General features: G+C 45.5%; 2 long non-coding RNA genes across 2 annotated transcripts; both read right to left on the bottom strand.

Annotated features, from left to right (window-relative positions):
• Nucleotides 1–1968: 1968 nt before the first annotated feature.
• LOC148111934 (uncharacterized) lies at nt 1969–4813 on the bottom strand. The gene is made up of 2 exons (XR_015729985.1): nt 3783–4813; nt 1969–2291 (listed from the first exon to the last, which is right to left on the bottom strand). It is a non-coding gene; the product is annotated as an uncharacterized LOC148111934 (long non-coding RNA).
• A 3212-nt stretch (nt 4814–8025) lies between these two features.
• On the bottom strand, nt 8026–19317 carry LOC148111933 (uncharacterized). Its single transcript, XR_015729984.1, has 2 exons — nt 16411–19317; nt 8026–8865 (listed from the first exon to the last, which is right to left on the bottom strand). It is a non-coding gene; the product is annotated as an uncharacterized LOC148111933 (long non-coding RNA).
• Nucleotides 19318–22122: the final 2805 nt, after the last annotated feature.

Here is a 22122-nt window from a genome sequence, read left to right as displayed (position 1 = left end):
TGGGAAACTGTCAAAAGAATTTTAAGATATCTGAAAAGTACATTAGACTTTTGTCTAGTATTAGAGCCTAGTGATAATAAAGAACCAAGACTTACATGTTACGCAGATGCGGATTGGGCTGGAGATACATCATGCAGAAAAAGTACTTCTGGTTATATTTTTCTGTTAAATGACTGTCCAGTTTACTGGTACACTGGTAAACAAGAACTGGTAGCCACTTCAACCACAGAAGCGGAATATGTTTGTTTATCCAAAGCTGCAAATAACCTTGTATGGTTTAATGATTTAATTTCAGATGTTTGGAAAAAACCTGCTTTGCCTTTTGTTATGCATGAAGACAATAAAGCGGCCATTGAAATATCTAGATCTGATGCCATTGGACAAAGATCCAGGCATATAGATATAAAATTTAAGCATGTGAGACAATTGTCCCAAGATGGATTTATCAAAGCAGTGCATTGTGATACCTCTGAACAATTAGCTGACATATTGACGAAGCCTTTACCTTCTAAACAGCACAAATACTTAACTTCCAAATTGTATGTCTTATATTGTCCTGAATCTGAATGTAATTGGTGTTGTATAGCGAACCGGCATTTAGAGGGGGATTTGTCAGATGTAAATGCCTTATTCCCTAATGTGTAAATAATGTATATATGGGATATCAGGGGTTAACTTATTCTTTGTTTCTTAATGTATTCATAATTCACCACTCCCACTCTTGGCTCCACCCTTTGTATATATAAGGAGCCACCTTCGCCATTTTCCTTGCTTCTATCTGTGAATATTCAGTGAATATAGAATGCCTACTATAATTAAAGAGAAATATATTTGAACCTCTAACTCTCATTATTATTATTGAGTCTGATCCTAAAAATATTGCAACAATAGCATTAATAAAAATGAATGTATTACCAAAAATATTATTTTTCTTTCAAACTATACCAATAAAACTGGAGAAAAAAATACTTTGAAGAGCTGAAGAAAATAAGGTGGAAATATGTGTGGCAAGGAAAGAGCAAGAATTAACATTAAAATGCTACAAGATGCAAGAACTAGAGGTTGCTTGGCTTGGTGGACGTGGCAGAGGAAGGTTACTGCAAAATCCCCATTTCCTCCTGATCAGCTGGGACTCTGGAGGCAGAGAATAGATGGGGGTGGGGCCAGTCAGAGGTGCAATTTACTGGTTCCCCAAACTACACAAAATTTCCGCTACTGGTTCTCCAGAACTGGTCAGAACCTGCTGAAACCCACCTCTGTTCCAGTCCTGCCTTAGTACTTTTTGATTGGGGTGTGAAACTTGGAAAAATGTTCTGAGATTGATGTGGGATATCAGAATTGGGGATTCCTAGAGTGTGAGATGGCCAAGTGTCCAATATTGTGTGGTTTGATGGAGGAAAGTGAAATTGTGGGAAAAGACCAGTTCCATGTTGGGCAAAGCCATAAGTCTCTCTGCCTTCTTCTGCTTGTGAGAGAACCAGAGGAATTTGTGTGGTCACTGTGAATCTTAGACTGATCTTGGTCAGATCCATCAGAGCTTTTCTTATCTCCTTAGAATGGAATTTGCAAAGTGATCCTGTTTGCAATTAGGAGCCATTATAAGACATAAAAATTGATTCCCAATTGATCAGCAATCTGTGTGGTTGGAGAGCAGAACAGCTTCCATGGGTGCCTCTTCCTAGAAACCTGAAAGTGCCCCCCCCTCTTATTCACCCCCTTCTTGGACCTGGATGAATATTATGCAGCACTGAAGGTTTGTGACCTGGTCAATGATGTGGCTGCCTTTAGACAGGATCCCCTCAACCTCCTCCTGGGGAGAGTCTCAAGGTCCCCTTTCTCTGGACATTTGGCCCAGCCCTTCACAGACAAGAAATGCTTTACGTACAAATTGTAAAGTGGAAAACTAAACAGCCTGAAAACTGCTATATTATTTCTCTGGTTGATGAAAGAAAAAATATACAGTGGAAATTTCTTTACACACTTTAATTTTTTTATTTACTTTATTTTTTTATTTTGGTGTAAAGTACCAAACAACAAATAAAAACAACCCCAAACTGAAATCCCAGACAGTTCTTCTGCTGAATTCTTTCTGCAAAGGAGGTTTTTATGAGGAAATCAAGAAAGAATTATATAAGAGAGATGAAGATTTCCCTCTTCAGCTGAGAGCCAGTCAAACATGGCATTTCACATCATTCTGGCATTTTCACGGAGAGGATCAGGCAACCAGGCTGGTTCCCACAGCTTCTTCCTGACCTCTTTTCCTGCTCACTCTCTCTCTCACACACTTTTAGCTGTAGGAAGAAGTGTCTGAATTATTTTTTATAAAGTGTCACATTCAGTAGCTGTTGCTGAACACCAAATTTCTCTGAATGACTTCTGCACAGTTCTCTTTAGCAAAATTTATTGAGCTAAGAAGATACAAGAATTAGAGTTATTTCTCATTTGGAAACATGTAGATATTATTATTATTTGACTCCTGAATACTATTTAAGAGGAAATAATTAATGTGTACTTTCAAATGAAAGAACATTTTACAATCCCTTTAAATATTAGGGTGTTACGTCTCATGCTTTTACATTTGTTCTGGCTGTGAGCTGCTCCTTTGTGTTGAGGTCTGGCCTCAGAAGGATAATGTAGCACTTGGGGATGAAGATGCAGACCAGCAGACCAGCACTGGAGGCCAGGATGGAGAAGACCTGCACAGCCACCATGTATTTCCCTTTGGTGCTCAGGTAGGTGGGCACAAAAGTCACCCAGACACTGCAGAAGACCAGCATGCTGAAGGTGATCAGCTTGGCTTCGTTGAAGGCCCCAGGCAACTTCCTGGCCAGGAAAGCCACCGTGAAGCAGATGGCAGCCAGGAAGCCCATGTAGCTGAGGGTGACGTAGAACATGACAACGGCCCCTTCGTTGCATTGCAGGATGATCTCTCCAGGCTGGGAGTGGAGGTCAGAGTCAGGGAAGGGGGGAGAAACTCCCAGCCAGGTGGAGGAGATGATAATTTGGACTGCAGAACAAGAGAAGATGATGGAGTTGGCCAAGCTCTTCCCCAACCATCTCTTCACTCGGTTTCCTGGTTTTGTGGCCAGGAAGGCCAGCACCACCATGATGGTTTTGGCCAAGAGAGAAGAAACGGCAACTGAGAAGATGATGCTGAAGACCGTTTGTCGGAGAAGGCAGGTGGCTTTCCTTGGTTGACCAATGAAGAGAGAAGGAGACAAGAAGCAAAGCAGGAGGGAGACCAGGAGGATGTAGGAGAGGTCCCGGTTGTTGGCTTTGACAAGGGGAGTTTCTAAATACTTAATGAAGATGATTAAAACAAGACCTGTGGTTAGGAAGAAGAGAAGGGCAAAAGAGACCAGGATGATGCCCAGATATTCTTCATAAGACAGGAAGGTTACAACTTTGGGGATACATTGGACTCTGTCCACATTTGGATATTTATCATCGGGGCACTTGGTGCATTTTTCAGTATCTGAGAAAGAAAAAAGCAATATTTCCTCAATATTCTGTCCTTTACATTTCAAGAAGTCCTCTTTTTTTTTGGGACTGATTCCAGCAATATTTTTCAAGATGTGTTCTTTAAATATTCCACAGAAAATAATGATAATATACTTTTCTAATATATTTATAGCTAACTATATGAAATTGGAGGATTAGTGCATTTTACATAAACACAAAAAAGAGTTGAACTTCAAGGCATGTTTTAATTTGCACTTTCATCAAAATGCTCTGGATAAATCCATTTCCACCAGGCCTTCCTTTCCTCTGATGTCACCCACCTTCCTGAGTGGAGAAGGTCCCCTCCGGACAAGGAACGCAGTCATAGCAGCAAACTGGCTCTCCTTCTCGAGCCCTCTTGACAAATCCAGGATGACAACTTTCCACACATTTGGACTGAGGCAGGGACTGAGCAGAAAAACAAGGAATGCCAAAGAAAATGTGTTAGGACTCTCCATCCATGGAAAATGGGGAGAGAAATGGACATTAGACAAGTAGCCTCTATGCTTCACTGAGGTAAATATGAAATCTCTGACTCCTTCCAAACAGATCTAGGAGATGTGACCCTGGAAGATTCTTCCCTTAGTTCCTTCCTTTTGCTTCTGGCACAACACGTTGGAATAATAAAGGACTTTTCGACTTAATAAATTCTGGAAGGATGGAATTGAGAAAAGATTTAAGCATTGTGACAAATGTAAAGGTTCCTCCTCATGACTGTATTAAAAGGCATTCCTCCACTCTTCATCTATCTATCCATGGTGATGATGATCATATTAAATTTTTAAATACAGTCATTGTCAAAGATTTATTAAATTATTTTATTTAATAAAGATTTATTTAAGTAGAGTAAAATGTTATTAAAAAGGAAACTTCTGACCAGTAGGGTCTGGAAAGGTTTCTTCTGGACTACAGAAAGCCTTGCAAAGCTGGTCCCCTTTGACACTAGTTCAAAACAGTCTCCCCGTTAAGAGACAAAGCAAAAATTCCTCATAAATTATAGCTGATGATGTTACCTAGTTGGGTAATGAAACTCCTGCAAGAAAACAAGCAAGCTCAGAGAGCACCAAGGAGCCCTCATGTCAGTCCTGAGCTACCAATATTCTCCTTTATTAAGACTGAAGGTTTCTGCATAGTTTCTAGAACTGTAGTGAGATTGAGGGGAGATCATGAGAAGGTTCCCTGAAAAAGACTGAGTCACCAATCTTTGGCTGCAACAGAGGGGACATGAGTGTGAGTCCTGGGTCAGGAGGAGATATTTCTAAGGTCCATCTAGTTAGCCAAGAAAAAGTCCTTTGTGTTGAAGAACTTCAATTAGGAGACTCCAACTGGCACGGAAAGACAGACCCACATTTAATAGTAGTTGAATTTGTAGACTCCTTTTCAAGCAGAGGGACTGAAGATAGCTAACACTCAAGATCAACAAGGCCATTCATTTTCAGATGAAGAGCCCTCTTAATTAGCAAAGGCCAAATCTAAGTAGCATTTCCTGTCACAATCTGTCTCCTTACTTCTGATATCGGGAAGACCTTTTCTTTGAACTAAAGTTATGTTTCAGGTTTCTGGGACAAGGGATTCTCTCACTGGTCACTCTCATTTTATGTGACCTGAAAGTCTTGGACCTCCTTCCTAGGGGCAGAAGATCAATTGCTCCCCCCAGTTGGGTGAAAGACAGATAGGGCTAACTTTGACCAGGTCTGGACTACTTAAAAACATCACAGACCATGGACCTGCCCTTTCAGGGAACCATTTCCCAACCTCCTTTCCCTAAGCAGGACAAGAGGAAGCTTCTCTCCCAATGGAACCCCCAGGAGCTCCATCCAGCCATGATCCAATTTCATCTCATTCAGTCCAAACCTCAATTCAGGGTCTCTTCAACAGAATCCCCTTCAGCTTTGCTCTTTCAGGACAAGGAACAAGCAAACCTGAGGCTCTTAACAACACAACCTCCAGCACTTGAGGGTTTCTCATCCCAGGTTGGACATGGCTGAACCAGCTACAAAGAGTCTTCAGTATTACAGCAGCTGAAGAACAGCTTGGTCAATAGTGCTGAAGGCTCCCAAGTGGTCTATAGAAAGAAAACTATAAGGTTTCTACTCCCCATGTTCAATTCTCAATGAAGGTCATGGACCCTGGAAACTAGGCTTAGTCCATATGAAATGGGTCCCAAATCTTTGGAAAAAAGAGGAATCACACCAAAATTTCTCCCACCTGGTTGAGGAACTTTAGCTGTGAAAGAGCATTCTGGTTGATAGTAAGTCTCTGTCTTTCCAAAGTCCCCATTCGAAGTTTGATGGGATTCTCCATGGGGCGAATTAAATGGCTCAGGATTGCCAGATCTGCTGCTACATCTCCATTTTGATCCAAGTAGAGTTTTATAATGGAAATATTGCAATACTCATTCTTCTGCAGGAAAGGATGGAACTAGAAGGGGAACATCCAGGAAGTTTAACATCTGAAAGCTTTTTTTAAAAAAATCCCCTTTAGCATTTACACATTTGAATCTTTTTTCTACAGCTGCCTAACATCAAAATATACATTTAGAAAAATAGGCGTTACTCCCTTCATAAATAAAACAAATGTTCAGCAAATTGCTCAACCCTATATTGGCAAAATATATATTAACAAAAAATAATTGATGCAATTGGTAAATTATAGGGGACATTCTAAAGCAGATGATAAATGAATCATAGGGAAAAAATTATTTATAAACGCCTGGAAAACATCAGGTTGATTATGAAAAATGGTTCATTTAGTGGCCATTTCAAAGTCATTTCAGATCTCTTCCATGTTGCTCCAGAGGGAGGAGGGGAAATGGGGCAATGAGCTCAGTCAGAAGGGAGGAGATTCTGGCTGAAGGAGAGGAAAAAGACCCTGAAAAGAGGAGCCATTTCAGAGCTGAGCCCTCAAAGCAGAGAAGTTCAGCCTCCCCTTCACTGAGGAGGCAAAGACTGAGCAGCCGTCAGTCAGAGAAGCTTTGACTGGGACTCCTGCAGAGAGGAGGGGTTGGGCTAGATGGTCTCAAAGTGTCCTTCAAAGTTATAAAGGTAAAATTCAACTATGCTAATCACAAACCCATAAAGAGATGAGTGTATTTAAAAATGCATACATCCTTTTAAAATTCAGGGGCCTGGTGGCTCAGCAGACTAAAAGCATTGTGATTAACACCACCTGCCTGCAATTACTGTAAGTTCGAATCTCACCAGGCTCAAGGTTGACTCAGCCTTCCATCCTTTCTAAGGTAGATAAAATGAGGACCCAGTTGTGGGGGAAATAAGCTGACTTTGTATAAATATACAAAAGTATGAAGGCTATTGCTTAACGCATTGTAAGCCACCCTGAGTCTCCGGAGAAGGGCGGCATATAAATCAAATTAAAAAAAAAAATTAACTGCGTTTAAAACCAAAATCTATCTGTCGTGGGGCCTGGTGCTTAGAAGATGATATCTCCAGCAATCGGATTGGCCCAACCGTTGATCTTCTGAAGCCCAATGTGGTTGAGAAGGTTCCCCTCCTTCTCCTCTGGGTTCCTTCTCTGAAGGATCTAAGATTGATGGATCCATATTGTTAGAAATAGGAAAGCAGCAATAAAACAAGGGAGGCAATCTGGTACCCAAAAGGAGCAAAAGTTTATCAAAGCATCTGCAATTAGCACAGCCCCCCAAACCCCTCCCCCAAGGCTGTGTGTTCTCCCCACTTCTCTTCTCTCCGTATACCAATGACTGCATCTCTAAGGATCCATCTGTTAAACTACTGAAGTTCGCAGATGGCACAACAGTGATCGGCCTCATTCGAGACAATGATGAATCCGCATACAGACGGGAGGTTGAACAACTAGCCTCGTGGTGCGACCGGAACAATCTGGAACTGAACACATTCAAAATGTAGAAATGGTGGTGGACTTTAGGAGAAATCCTCCCATACTTCCACCTCTCACAATACTAGACAACACAGAATCAACAGTAGAGACCTTCAAAATTCTAGATTCAACCATATCACAATACTTAATTATAGTCATAGGGTTATAATTATAGTCATTCAGTGTTGTACCTTATGATTCTTGATGAACGTATCTTTTCCTTTTATGTACACTGAGAGCCTATGCACCAAAGACAAATTCCTTGCGTGTCCAATCACACTTGGCCAATAAAAAAATTCTATTCTATTCAAATCCACCAGGTGGACCCAGATCAAAGCATGCAAGAGGTTTTATGCCCTTCCTCCCGTCACTCAACACTGTCCTGCTTCCCCATTGGCTGAAGGACTAGCAAGCTCTCGGCCTATCCGGAGCTCCTTTTCAACTCCTGGCCTTATTTTCCCCAGCAACCCCCTGTCTCCATGGCCTGGTGTGATTGTGCACCACTAACTTTCCATTGCTCTTTTGCATAAATTGGTTATTTTTGAAATGTGTCCATTAAGCTCTTTCTCAGAAATCCCTCCCCCCCTTTTCTTTCTAGACTTTTCTGAACCACTTTGTTCACTCTAAGAACAATACCACTTTAACTAGTTTTTCAAAAAGTTCCTTGACTTTCTAGTCCCTTATTTTCTTTATTTATTACGCAGAAGTGGAAGCTGTAATGAAACATTATTTTAGAAGCAATTTTCTTCATATCTGACAATATCGGGACCCCCATACCTGCCACGGCTGCAGCCTTGGAGCCCCCAACCTCCCTTCGCCCTCCTTCCTTCCCCTCCTCCATCTGGAGGAATAGGCAGAGTTCAAGGCCTGGACGAGAGTCTGAATGAGACTGTAGAAAAGGTAACGATTTAGGATCTTTCTTCTGTTCTTTTTCTCCTGGGTCTCCAGTGCGGCTTTCTGGGTGCATCTTCTGCGGCCTTTGACAGAAAAGACGATCTTTGAAAGAGAACAGCGGAAATAAAGATCTTGAAACTTTCTTTCCACAAAGAAATTGTATTCAAAGGCTTCATCCATTGGCCTTTTTTTTAACAGATAAGCAAAGTTCCAAATACTATGGATGTATTTGTGAAGTCTGTGCTTTTCCAATGTTAATGTTCCCAAAGCTGTACAGATCCAGACTTTCCCTTCAATGGGTCCTGGCAAATGCATAAGTGTTAAATGGAAAGGAAGGATTCTCACCCAAATGGACACATATTCTAGGAAGTGAACAAAGACATTGACTTGTCTCCACTTAGAGAGGGAATCCCTGAGGGCTCTTGTGTATCCAGTTGTTGAGAACAGTTGTGATATAACCACACAAATTCCATTCCTGACAAGCACAGGGGGAAAAATCCTCATGAAATTCTCTCCCTTCTCTGTGTCTGAAGCAAAGAGGCCAATCAGGGTCCATCTGAAGTGGAGGAGCACTTGGACAATTGCTGGGTAGTGGAATCCTTCTTTGGGCTCCATCTGATGGAAAAAGGGAAATTTCCTTTTATCACTCAGAGCCTCTGAAACAAGGTTATTACTAATCTGAAAAAAACAATGAAGAAAGCTGTGTTATATTGGGGGTCAGATAAAGTCCAAAACTTTATTTTTTTAATAAATTCAACTTGGTATTGATGAACAAATTAAATAGATTATTGTTGATTAGCAATTATGCCATATCAAGAAACAAAATATTAAGCACAGTGTTAACAACACTGTATATAAAAATGGAGCCCAAGAAACAAATTAAATAAAAAAGAATAAGAATAAAAAAACATATTTCTGTATCACAATTTATTGCAATCAGACCCACATGTCTACGGAGATTCTCAGTCGTCCAGGTTCTTCAGCTCTGGATGAGAAGCAAAAGGTCTTCAAAGAAAAACCAGAAAGTCCAGTTGCCTCTTGAAAAAAGCACCTTTGGGACAATCAGATCCAGATGTGCAGGTGTCAAGTGAGCGTTTCCTTCCAATAAAGGGCCCTATTATATCTTTAATTCTGACTGAACAGCAAATGTTTTGCTTTAACACAAGTTTCCCAATAGGTTGTTTGTCTAATATGCAGTCCAAGACTCTGATCTCTCTCTTTCTTATGCAGTTGACATTCAATATTCCAGATTCTTGGTGAAGCAATATTTGTTTATTTATTTGTCTACCACTTTGATCATTTTTGGCCTTTTCTCTAGTTACACAAGAGATAAGGAGACCACAGCTCCTAATATAATTTGTCAGATGCATCATCCTAGAGAGCTTTATTTGAAATTCTGCATCTTCTAACCCAGAGAATTTGGGGACTCTGTCAGGTTCCAGAGGTTTAATTGTACACTAAGAAATTCAGCCCTGTGGAAAAGGAAGGAGACCCTCTGTGAGTTCTGTGGTTTCATGTATCTGGACAGAGGAAAAAGCATCTGGTCTTCAGCAGTTCTTAAAAGGAGGTAAATGCAACCTCAGGTGAACAGCAACACAGGAGATATTACAACCTGTCATCATTTACATTACAGAAAGAGAGCCAAAATGGAGAAGCCAGGTGTGAAAGGCTAAGGACACCCTGACTGCTTCCATAGGTGTGAAGAGGCTGAGAGGAAGCCTGGTGCTGCTGATCAAGGGACCTGGATTAATCGATCATCACAAGTGTGACGGCCTCTATAAAAGCCAAAGTTTCAGGAATTTTCTGGTCTCCAGCATTGAGGTCTGTGTTAACACAATGCCAAAGGGCAAAGACTCCAGCAGTGATCTGAGAGAAGCCATTGTTGCTGCCTATCAATCTGGGAAGGGTTACAAGGCCATTTCCAAACAATTTAAAGTCCATCATTCTATAGCAAAGAAAATTATTCAGAAGGGGAAAACATTCGAGGCAGCTGCCAATCTTCCCAGGAGGGACCATCCCAGCAAGTTCACCCAAGGTCAGACCGTGCAATGCTCAGAGACATGGCAAAAAAAGACCAAGAGTTCCACCTGAGACTCTACAGGCCTCAGTGAGCCTGTTAAATGTTCCAGTTCCTGACAGCAGAATCAGAAAAAGACTGAAGAAGTTTGGTTTGTTTGGAAGGGTTGCCAGGAGGAAACTTCTCTCTAAAAAGAACATGGCAGCACGGCTGAGGTTTCCCAAGTTGTATCTGAAGAGACCACAAGACTTCTGGAACATTCTCCTTTGGACAGACGAGACCAGAGTGGAGAAGTTTGGCCATAACGCAGAGAGCCACGTTTGGTGGAAACCACACACAGCCTATCAGCACCATGACACACCAACCGCCTAGCACGGAGATGGAGGGGTGAGGATTTGGGCTTCTTTTGCAGCCACGGGACCTGGGCACCCTGCGATCATTGACTCGGCCATGAACTCCTCTGTCTACCAAAACATCCCAGTGTCCGATGTGAGACCATCTGACTGACAGCTGAAGCTTGGTGGACTTTGGGTCATGCAAAAGGCTGATGACCCCAAGCCGACCAGCAAGTGGCTGAAAGAGGAAAGGATCCAGGCGTTGCAATGGCCCAGTCAATGCCAGACCCCAACCCAATTGAAATGAGGTGGTGGGGCCTCCAGAGAGCTGTGCAGAAACAAACCCCCACAAACCTCAATGAACTGTTGTAAAGAAGAGGGGGCCAAAATTCCTCCCTCAACATTGTGAGAGACTGATAAAGTCACACAGAAAAGGATTACTTCAAGTTGTTGCTGCTAAAGGTGATTCTACAAGCTATTGTATCATAAGGTGCATTTAGTTTTTCAAACATGGCTTCTCCATTTTGGCTTTCTTTTTGTGAAAGAAATGATCACATGGTGTAATATGTCCTATTTTGTTGTTCATCTGAGGATGTATTTACCTACTTTTAAGAAGTGCTAAAGAGCAAGTAGTTTTTTATCAGATGTCCTGATACATAAAATCGTAAGAACTCAGCGGGTGGACTTTCCTTTTCACATGACTGTATTTCCTCTGATTTTAGAGAAAGACGAAATTGTGGAAATTCCCAACTCAGCTCTGAATCAGCACTTGAAGTCCTTTTATCCACCCCCAAAATACTCCTCAGGTGCTGTGATTGGGTTTGTTCAGTAGAGGTAGATATTAAGCCCCAAACTTCAGTTCAATTGAAGGGCTTGGGGGTAACTTTGGCATTATATTCTCGTCTAATAATTGGGGAGAAAGCTGGATAGCTATGATTTTCTTTTTCAGGTTCACCATTTAAACTTTAAATTCAATCCTGCCATTGCTTTAGGTGAGCTCCTTTGATGACGGCAGATCCAAGATTCCGTCTCAGAGAAAAGTGACACTGAGTAAAGAAAGGTGTTACCTGCTGCATTGGCCACATTTGTTTTCCAAAGACCAAAACTTTTGACTTTGATTGATCAATAATCAGAATTATTCTCTCAGTAGGAGCCACCTTTTCTCCAGAGTCCACGCCAGGGGTCGGCAACCTTAAACACTTCAAGAGCCACTTGGACCTGTTTCAGTCAGATCCCTAAAAGTAATACTGCCAATCAATTGGGAGAAAGGGGAGACTTGGATTCGCTTTACTAGCATTGCTTGTGTCAACAGATATTTTACAACCTATATCCTGGCGCCAAAGAGCCCTGATATCAGTAGTGGGATTCAAGTAATTTAATAACCGGTTCTCTGCCCTAATGATTTCTTCCAACAACCAGTTTGCCAAACTGCTCAGAAAGTTCTCCCGAAGTGGTGCGAACCGGCTGAATCCCACCACTGCCTGAGATCCTCTTAACGTGGAGGAATGTTTATGATACCCATGTGGGTTGTTTCACTTTAAAGGATAACGGTGTGAATGCATGTTTGTTCGGGTTCTCAGGGAAACTAGTAAAGAAAACATCTTCACACTTGTGTTTGAACTATCATGTTTCAAGAGTCTTTACTTAAGTTGGAAGGAGAAGCAATCCTTACACCTGCTCTCTATGGATCACTCTGTAATGTGTGTCTCTCTATGTCTTTCTATGTCTCTGTATGTGTGTGTGTGTGTGTGTGTCTCCCCCTCCCTTCAGGTGACTGTCCTCCTCCTCCCCCTCTCCTCTCATAACTCCCTGGCCGGGAGCAAAGCGCAGCAAAGGGGTGTGTGGGGTGGGCGGCCGCTCGCTTAAGGAGGGTCTTAACAGGACACGGCTTCTCTCCTCCACTAATGCTCCAGTCATTGCCTGGCCATGTCATTGCCCACCCCTGGCAGCTCTTCGGCCGTGCGCGGAGGGAGCGTCTTTCCTGAGGGAGGAACTTGAACTCTGTTGAGGCCATTGAAAAGTTCTTGTGGATGTGTCATAGTTGCATATTAAGAAGTCATGGGAATTGCCAAAGCAATGTGTTCCTCTCTCTCTTGTCCGACATAGATAGGAATTACCTTGGGGATTTGTGTTGCCATTTCAAAGTGAGGAGTTTCCATTCCTCTCCCATCCCTGGTTGGCCCCGCCCCTCTTATTTCGTTTTTTGGACTCCATCCCGAAGTGGCAGGAAGCGAAGGCTGCCTTAGGTGCAAATGTGGCGGGAAGGCAGGTACAGGGCAGCTTCGCTTCTGCACTCTCCGGCGACCTTCCTCCCCCTCCTGCTCTCGTAACCCCCTGGCTAGCTGTGGCTGATCTGGGAGCATGCGCATGCATGGGGAGACCCTCCTTAATTGAGCCACTGCCCTCCCCGTGCCCACCTTTCCTGAACTTTGGCACTCGCTTGAGGAGAGGAGGGTCTCCCTGTGCCTGTGCATGCTCCCAGCTCAGCCACACCTGGCCAGGGGGCCACAAGAGGAGAAGGAGGGGAGGAGAGTGCAGGAGCGAAGCTGCCTTGTACCTGCCTTCACACCACATTTGCGCATAAGGCAGCCTTTGCTTCCTGCTGCTTCGGGCTGGAGTCCAAGGAAGAAATGAGGGATGGGGCCAACCAGTGATGGGACAGGGAGCCGTGGCAGAGGGCCTAAAGAGCCGCTTGTGGCTCCAGAGCCGTGTGTTGCCGACCCCTGGTCTACGCAATCTAACCCACAGGATAATTGTCCTGTACTATCTGTTTAAACCAACGTGTATTTAGCAAATAGGAGCCTCAGTGGCTTAAAGACACTGGATCTGTTCCGGCAGTTCGAGTTCTACCACTGCATGGCGGGGTGAGCTCCCATCATTGCCTCAGCTTCTGCCCACCTACTGTGTTTCCCCAAAAATAAGACCCTGTCTTATATATTTTTTTTGAACCCCGAAATAAGGGCTTGGCCTTATTATTGGGGGGGGTGTTATTATTTTGGGGTTGCAGGAGGCGGCGAGCGTGGCCACCTCATGGCTGCTCCTGTGTTGTGCTGCTGTGACAATGCTCATCAGCTGTTCGCTGGGGCAACCAAAGGTGGGAATCTCCCCGGTGTTCTTCGCACTCGCCCGCCTCCCATCCATCCATCCATCCCTCGCCTGCAAACTCCTGCCATGCTCCTACCTCTCTTCAGGGCGACTCCCGGCAGCCCCAGACGTCCAAAGTCTGCGCCCACCCGGCTCCCTTTTCCACAGCACCTGGCTCTTTATCGCGAGGGGTGGCATGTGGGGCAGGGGAGAAGCAAGACACGTGGGGCGAGATGTGGCTTGCTCCTCTTGCCATCTCTTCTCCCCCCATCACCAGGGACCGGGGAGACCCAAGACGTGCATCTTACCTGCCTTGCTGCTCTGTCCCGTGTCTCTCTTTTGTCTGCAGGCAAACATTTTGTAGGGTAAAAAAACCCTTGCAAGTTTTATCAAACATCTCGAACTCACAAGAAGTTTGTTTTTACCCTACAATGTGTTTGCCTGCAGACAAGAGCGAGACACACGACAGAGCAGCAAGGCAGGTAAGATGCACATCTCGGGTCTCCCCAGACCCACCTCTCCCCACCTGCCACCCCCAAATTGCATCCAATTTGGACAGGGGCAGGAAGCCCTGCCATGCACGGCGAGAGGAGGAGAAGAGACGGCAAGAGAAGCGAGCCCTGTCTCGCTCCATGCGTCTCGCTTCTCCTCCACCCCACCTGCTGCCTCCCTCAACAAGGAGCCGGGCACTGTGGAAAAGGAAGCTGGGCGGGTGCGGGCTTTGGGCGTCTGGGGCTGCCGGGAGTTGCCTGGCAGAGAGGCGGGAGCGGGGCGGGAGTTTCCCCTTTTCCTTCTCTCCCAAAAGCGGTCCTTGGGCACAGCCACTTCTGCAGCAGCAGACTCGAGACTCACGCTGGCCTTCCAAAGGGTACTGGAGCAGCAACTATCCACAATTTTTTAACCTTTATTTTGTCCCAACCCACATGGCCCAGTATGGTCGGGACGAAATAAGGGTTAAAAAATTGTGGATAACTGCTGCTACAGTACCTTTTGGAAGGCCGGCGCAAGGCACATGGGGCTCATCGCTTGGCCTCCTGCTGCAGAAGTGGTCCCAATCCATGGCAAAAACAGCCGTGCTTGCTAGAGCTGCCTGCCGGAGCGGCACCCATGAGGCAGCTGTTCCATGAACAGAACTGCTTGCTGTAACTCTCACTATTAGATAAGGAGGGTGCAAGGCGTATAGGGTGCATCGCTTGGCCCCCGGCTTCTTTTGCAGCTGCAATTGGCTGCAAAAGGGGCCATGCTTGCTGGAGGCAGCGGCCTGAGCAGCACCCGAGAATCAGCTGTGAATGGCAGCCTGAGCTGCTCAGCTGATCCGATTAAGCGGCCAAGAAGCCCTGAAGTGACCGGGGAAGGGAAGGGCTGTCTCCTGTGCTGGCCATGCCCTCCCCATCACTAGGGCTTATTTTTGGGGGAGGGTGTATATTTACGCCACCCCAAAAATCAGGCTTGGTGTTATTTTTGGGACATTTCCTATTTTCACGGAAACACGGTAGCAGTTGAAAAGCATGTGACAACACTAGTGGATAAATAGGTACCGCTTTGGTGGAAATGTGGCATGTTTGGTACAGATGTCAGGCCCCTAACAATGCTGGACTTGCTTGGATGTGACACCCAACTGTGAGGCACCATCAGTGGTGAGAAAAGGCCCAGATGTTGCCACAGGACACCTCTCGGCTTTCTGGTGTGGAGCTGGTTCACCCCCTGTGGTGAACCCTGGAGAAGCTCATGGGCACAAACTGAATGGACTCGCACTCTTTGGCAGCGAAACAAATACTATGTACTAACATTGTAGACTCCTGGCTAATTATACCTTTGCCATATGCTAAATAAGTAAATATTTTAGCACTTTAGCCATATACATGAGAATTCGTCCTTAGTCCTGGTAAGTCATTAATATCCAGACTGAAAAACAAGGGTTCAAATATTCATTCTTCTGCGTTACCCCTTGGTAAGTATCGATCCTTTTTCTCGTGGCTCCATTGAGCCCCAACTTCCCCCTCAAACAAGGGCCTGGATCAGGGCCAACAGGCTAGTTACATTTTGCGGGCAATCAATTTCCTCCATCATATTGATCTGCTCTTTGTGTCAAATGCTGCACTAACATCTATAAAAGCTTGAAAACTGTGGTTTACCCGACTGACATATTGTGTAATTAGATACTTCAAAACTAATCTGTTGACAATATTAGATTATTAATGGATTAATTACTATACAACTTTATGAAACTTTTTACTTTACTTAAACGTTTTTGTTCCTCTGCAAGGAATTCACTTTTGTTCCACCCAATCTCAAATTTACTTAAGAGGAACAAGCAATATATTTCAGCCACAATATCTGTTAGTCTAACAGGCTTGTAATTGCTAGATTCCGTTTTATTCCATTTTTAAATATATATAGAGAGAGATGCTACTATTGCCAGCTTGAATACAACTGCATATGGCAGGTGTTATATCTATGTGAAAATCAACATGCCAATAGTTTATCCACAAATAGGATATTTTTTGAATAGCTGAAAAGCTGGGAGAAAATCCTCTTCAATGACCTTATTGCTTTTCAGGCCTTGTATGAGAAATTTGAACAAGAACGTAAAAAAAAAAAACATAACTGACATGTTTGCTAATATGGAGAAAAGCAACTCTTGACTTCCATGGAGAAGACATGGTTGCATCTATTGCTCACCCACCACTCACTTTACCAGAGAGAGAAAAAACACACACAAACCTGTGGGACTTTGTAACGTGCTGCTAATGTTGATGCCTGGATGGAGATGTCCCTGTTAGCTGTATCAAGAAGAGCCAGGAGGTTCTCCTTCCTTCCACAGCCGTAGTTGGGGACATTGGCTTCTCCAGTGGAGAGCATGTCCAGCAAGGCATCTGTAGTGCATAAAGTGTTCAAATAGTTGTCATGGAGGTTGTAGCCCAGTGTGAGGTTGTGCAGGAGCTGGGAGTTCTTGTTGACCCCTTGAATGGTGAAAATGAGTGGTAGGGTGTATACAAAATGGTAAGAAAACACACTGTAGAAAAATGTTCAAGTTATTATCAACAGTAACAACAAACTTTTTAAAAGAATTTATTCTTTTTTGCCTCCATAAGCCTACTAAGTCTTAAGCCAATATTGATCAAAAACCAATAATCGGTTATAGAAATCTGGGAATGGGCTGGGCAGAGGCAACTACAACTGTTTCAGTCCCTCCTTTAAACAAAATGAATTCAAGTGATGAATTCAGGAGTGAACGGGGAGAGGAAAATAATCTGCATTGCCTTCAGGTTTTTTAACCCCATCTTTGGATTTGAGTCTCTTCTTCAAAATAAAAAAGGAGGCAAGTTATAGAAATCAAAATCAATCAGGAAATTAGACAAGTCGATAATATAAAAGTAAGTGAAATAAGAAGAAAAGAAGGAGAGTGTTAGGACTGCAAATGGAGGGGATGCAACTCCATCACCCCGAATGACTTACGCATGAGAAGGTATAGAAGGAGCACTGTGGAAAGGTAACATTATAGGCGATATTAGTGTTTCAGTTGTGACTATACCAATGAGATGGTCTCCTGGCCTGTAAAAGCTCCATGGTTGTTGTCCATCCTGGTGCTCCAAACTCAGAGGGCACTTCCTTCTAAGCTTCCCAGAGACTGGATGGGACACAAACAGCATCAGAAGCAGAAGAAGGAGGTCCATAATTCATGGAGCTTTATTAATCCTCTTCCTGTTTCTAATACCCACAGCAGGAACAGTTGGGAGAATTCAAAGCACTCTCAGAAGATGGAAATGCCAGCGACTTTCCTGACATAAACAGAGAAACACTCAGCTTCACCTGGAAAGGAGAGAAACGTACAATCAAGAGCACAGATCCTGCCTGTCCCAAAACTTGTTCCCACAGAGCTTGACAAAATTCTCCTTTTCTGATGCAAGATCCTTTGCATATGGCTTCAATCTGCTCTCTCTATCACAGGTATGGAGATCTCCAATGCCCAGATAATCATTATTAATTACAGGGAGAAGCAACTTCTCCTCTTGGGATCCTGAGCTTCTTCTGGGCTCCATGTGCAGAGGAGAAGATGGAGAAAAGCTTGTTTCTGAAAAGCCACAACTACACTCCTGGGGTCAATTCCTGTCGTGGTTGTGGTCCTTCCTATCAGGACGTGTCAGGAAAGTGATGTTGGAGGAAGATCGTTCAATAAAAAGGGAATTGACCTCTGCTGTCCTTCAACCGGGTCTCTTGTCTCCAGGGACTTGCAGGGGAAAGTCACCCAGAAGTATGGAGTTTGGTGCCACTCCAGGTTGGTGACCCGTAACTCTTGTGCTGCCTTTCTTCTAAGGCGGAGGAAGCATTCAGTCCCCTTGGATTCTGCCTAAGCTGAAGAGTGGGGCCTGTTTGGGATTTTCTTTCATGTCAGAACTTCATAAATTGGAGCTGATTTTAAAAAGGGGAACCCCTCTGACATTCCCATCTCTGAGGCTGTGGGGTGAAGCCCCCTTCCCTAAAAAGCCTCCAAGTGCTTTGAAGCTGCTCTTGGGGCATCTGAGTCCCTGGTTCATTGGGATCCATTGTTCAGGGATTGTATCTCTTCTCTGGATGAGGAAGGCAGAGATGTCCCCCTTTGCCCAGGAGGGAGAACTGGGGAGGGGGCTAATCTGAAGGGAGAGGAGGGTCCCCATCCCAGGTTCTCCTCTCAGGGCCTGGCTAGGAGGTCCTGGGGGGTTCTGGGTGGAAGGCCAGGCGGAGGCCTGGGAAGGGGCTCCTCTCCTCCCGGAGGGTCTCTGCTGTGTCTCCCTGGAGCCTGGAGGGGCCCAGAGGGGAGGGAGCCAGAGACGGGGGCCCAGGAGAGGCCCAGGGGAGGGGGGCAGGGGCAGCTGGGGCCGCTTTCCTCTCAGGGAGGCCGGGGGGACCTTTCCCCACACTGGGCGGAGGAGAGTCTGGGCTGAAGAGGAGCCTCGCAGGAGGAAGAGCCTCTCCGGCTTCTCTCCCATGGTCTCCATCCAGGCTCCCACCTTCCTCCCCCCCTGGATCCAGAGGCTTTGGGGCCCCCAAAGAGCTTCCTGGGCCGATCGGCCAGCAGGTCCCCCCTGAGGAGAGAAGCCAGGATGGAGGCTCTGAGGGGGGAAGGGAGGCCTGGCCCTTCCTCTCCCCTCGGCTCCCCCGGCCCTGCCTCGGCCTCTGCCCAGCAACGGAACCAGAAGGAAGAAGGTGGAGGCTTTAGATCCTCTGCTGAAAAAGAAAAGAAAAAGTTTATATATATATATATATGTTAAAAAAGAGGGAAAAATTCTTCATTCCCTGGTTGCCCCCCAGTGTCCCATATCCCCCTCCTGCCCCCGTGAAATCAGGGAAAAGGGGACGGGGGATTTGGGCCTCCCCCCCTTGGGGGCCCTTCAGTGGAGGTCATCTGTCCGAGTGTCCAGTGCAGGGCCTCCCAGGGCAGGTGGCTCAACCTCAGCAAAGGCCTCTGGACTTCAACTCCCAGAATCCCCTGTCCAGCACTCGGGGTCCTCTTTCCACGCTTTAGCTGTCCCTCACGCTGCCTGTAAGGGGAAGCCTACAGTCCGGCCTTTCAGCCCCAGCTGGCCCCCACAGGCAGCGAGCAGGACAGCTAAAGAGGGCAAAGACCCTGCAGCCTCCTCCATTTTGTGGCCTCTTTTTTCCTGAGGCGATTCTCCCTCCCTCCATTTTGAGGGGAGAAAAAGGTTGAGGGGAGATTTTCTCTCCTCTCCAGCCAGGAGTCAGGGGGAGGGAGGTTGGGGATCCACTTCTGGATCCGGGGTTCTGGGCACCACCTGCAGGGCTTGGAGGAGCCGTGGCTGAGCCCATTTCCCCCCAAGTTTCCTCCCTTGAAGGCTCTGCTTCCAAGTGGGGCCTGCGAAACCTCGGCCAGGCCTGTCCTTGGAGGCTGCCTGTGGGCCCTGGCTGTCTTTGGGAGGCTGAGGCCTTAGAGAAGCTCCAGAGGCCTTTGACGAGGAGAGTCTCTGCTCCCCATGGAAGCCCTTGGAGCCCTCAGAAGAGAGAAAGTTTAGGCCTGGATGGCCTTGAACTAGGCCGCCTCCCTCCCTCCCTCCCTCCCTCAGCTTAATTAGTGCAGAAGATCCTCTCCTCCCGTAAGGCCCTGCCTGTTCCTGCCCCCTTTGCCTTCCAGCGCCATATTAATTATCCCCAGGGCTCTCCTCCGCTTCCAACCACAGGCCGTCCCTCCCCTCCTCTCTCGACTGCAGCCCTAAGAATAGGAAACGTCTGGAAGTCTCTCCCTGATCCTCTCCCCTTCCACCCTCCCCTGCCTCCCCTGGACCCCCCCCGCTTCTCCAGAGGTCCCTAAGGTCCCCCAGCCCCCCTCCCCTCCCCCTCCCCCCCTCGGCCGTCCCCACTTTTCTTTTATGTACCCTGAGAGCTTCTGCACCAAAGACAAATTCTTCTGTCTCCAATCACACTTGGCCAATAAAGAATTCTATTCTATTCTATTCTATGCTATGCTATGCTATGCTATGCTATGCTATGCTATGCTATGCTATGCTATGCTATTCTTATTCTTATTCTAATTCTAATTCTAATTCTAATTCTTATTCTATTCTATTCTATTCCTAATTCTTATTCTAATCCTATCCTATCCTATATGTACTCATTTCATGTGTTTATGGCTATGTTTTGCTAATTTACATCCATTTATTTGTGCCATTTTTTAAATGTGTCCATGTCTATGTTTATACTGTACGTGTTTCCTTGTACTTGCTGACAAATTAAATAAATAAATAAATAAATAAATAAATAAAATAATAAATAAATAAGCGAAGGGGGGTTGGTGGGATGTGTGAACTGGATCAGAGTTTGGCATTCAGGGAAAAGAGGTGGGAGAGTGGCAGAGGGACAGAGAGGCATCTTTAGAGATGTGTGTGCGGGGGGGTTTCAGTGATTTCCCACAATTTCTGGACAAACCTTGATAAGAGACTTGCAGAGCTTTGTGGTTGTGTGTTCAGAGGATGGAATTGGTGACTTTGTATCAGCCGGATCTCCAGCCTGGGATTCTCCTTGGATGCATGCTTGCTATCGGCTGCCATAGTAACGGGGAGGGGGGGCACGGCATTTGGGTTGGGGGGCTGAGCTGGTGAGGTGGAGACCCATCTGAACTAAAAGGGAGGTTTGCTCTCATGAATGACTTCGCTGCTGAGTGGAGTTGTTTACACCCAGTCAAGGCCAACCGTCCTAGGACTCCTGGTGGACGAAAACACCTGAAGATGGACCCCACACGACACTATGTGGGACGGGGATTGGACTTTCAGCCTGGGTCCCTGGTGGGGGTGGGGAAGGATTTGGGGAAACTTTCAACCTGTAACTTTCAAGCCTTTTGAATCAGATCTTGCCTTGCTTTTGCCGCTACCATTTCAAACTCAGTAAAAGGACCTTTTCTCTACCTTAATGGAGTCGGGGGGGGGGGTTTCTTTCTCAGGTTTTGAAAGGAGGCAGGCCTGACACTTTGATTCCCCTCCTCCCACTTGGAGCCCCAGAGATGGCTTTGGATGCTGGTTTCCAGAATTCCCAGTGAGGCCATGGCTCAGGATACTGGGGCTCCTCCCCAGAGCAGAAAGGCTGGGCTTGAATCCCATCAAACTGAAGAAGGGGGAATGTGGCTGTGACCCTCCCTGGGTTCCCTTCTCTCTCTCTCTCTCTCTCTCTCCTGCCAGGTGTTGGGAGGAAGAATGGAGGCTTCACAGGGCATCCCAGACTTTGCTCAATGTTGGCTTAGAGAGTTCTTAGAACCAACCAGGAGGGCTTCCAAACCAGGATCAGGGTCTTAAGAGTTATTAGTCAGTCCAATTAATTGTGGCACTTCTGATGGCCATAACAAATCACAGTTTCTGCATTATGCAATCACTGGTGGTCTCTTCAGGTGTGCTTGTTCTTTTCCAAAATGGAGGCAACATGTGGAGAGTTGTTGGTCTGCATCAGTCTTTTTCAAACTTTAAGATGAATGGACTTCAACCCCCAGAATTCCCCACCCAAAAATGATGGACTTCATCATGCTGGCCAGAAAATTCTGGGAATTAAAGTCCGATCATCTTAAAATGCCAAGTTTGAAAAATGCTGGTCTACATTCTTCCCTTCTATAAGGAGTTAAAGCCCTGCACCAAGAATTGGCTAACTCACATGTTGCTCAATAAGCCAGACACAATTTTTTCTCTTCCTCTTTCTACCTCAGCCCTGCATGGCTTCTCCCCCACAGGAGCCTCTCCTGGAAAGACATGGAGCCCAAGTGAGGCTGGAGAAACCCAGGGGCTGCGTCCCCCCAACATTCAACCCTGGGACCCATAAACCAGGTTCGTCTCTTCCCAGTGTGGGAAGCTCCCCCTCCCCCGAAGAATGAAATATTTTGGGAAATATGAAAAAGGCAGAATATTATCTTTCCCTAAAGGAGAAATGGAGAAAAAGGCTTTTAAAGACAGAAAGCAGACT

Source organism: Pantherophis guttatus, chromosome 15, assembly GCF_059756535.1.
Source record: "Pantherophis guttatus breed Tessera chromosome 15, ASM5975653v1, whole genome shotgun sequence".
NCBI classification, from domain to species: domain Eukaryota; kingdom Metazoa; phylum Chordata; class Lepidosauria; order Squamata; family Colubridae; genus Pantherophis; species Pantherophis guttatus.
Note: the sequence above shows the minus strand (reverse complement) of the source record. Positions and strands in the feature narration are given on the sequence as shown.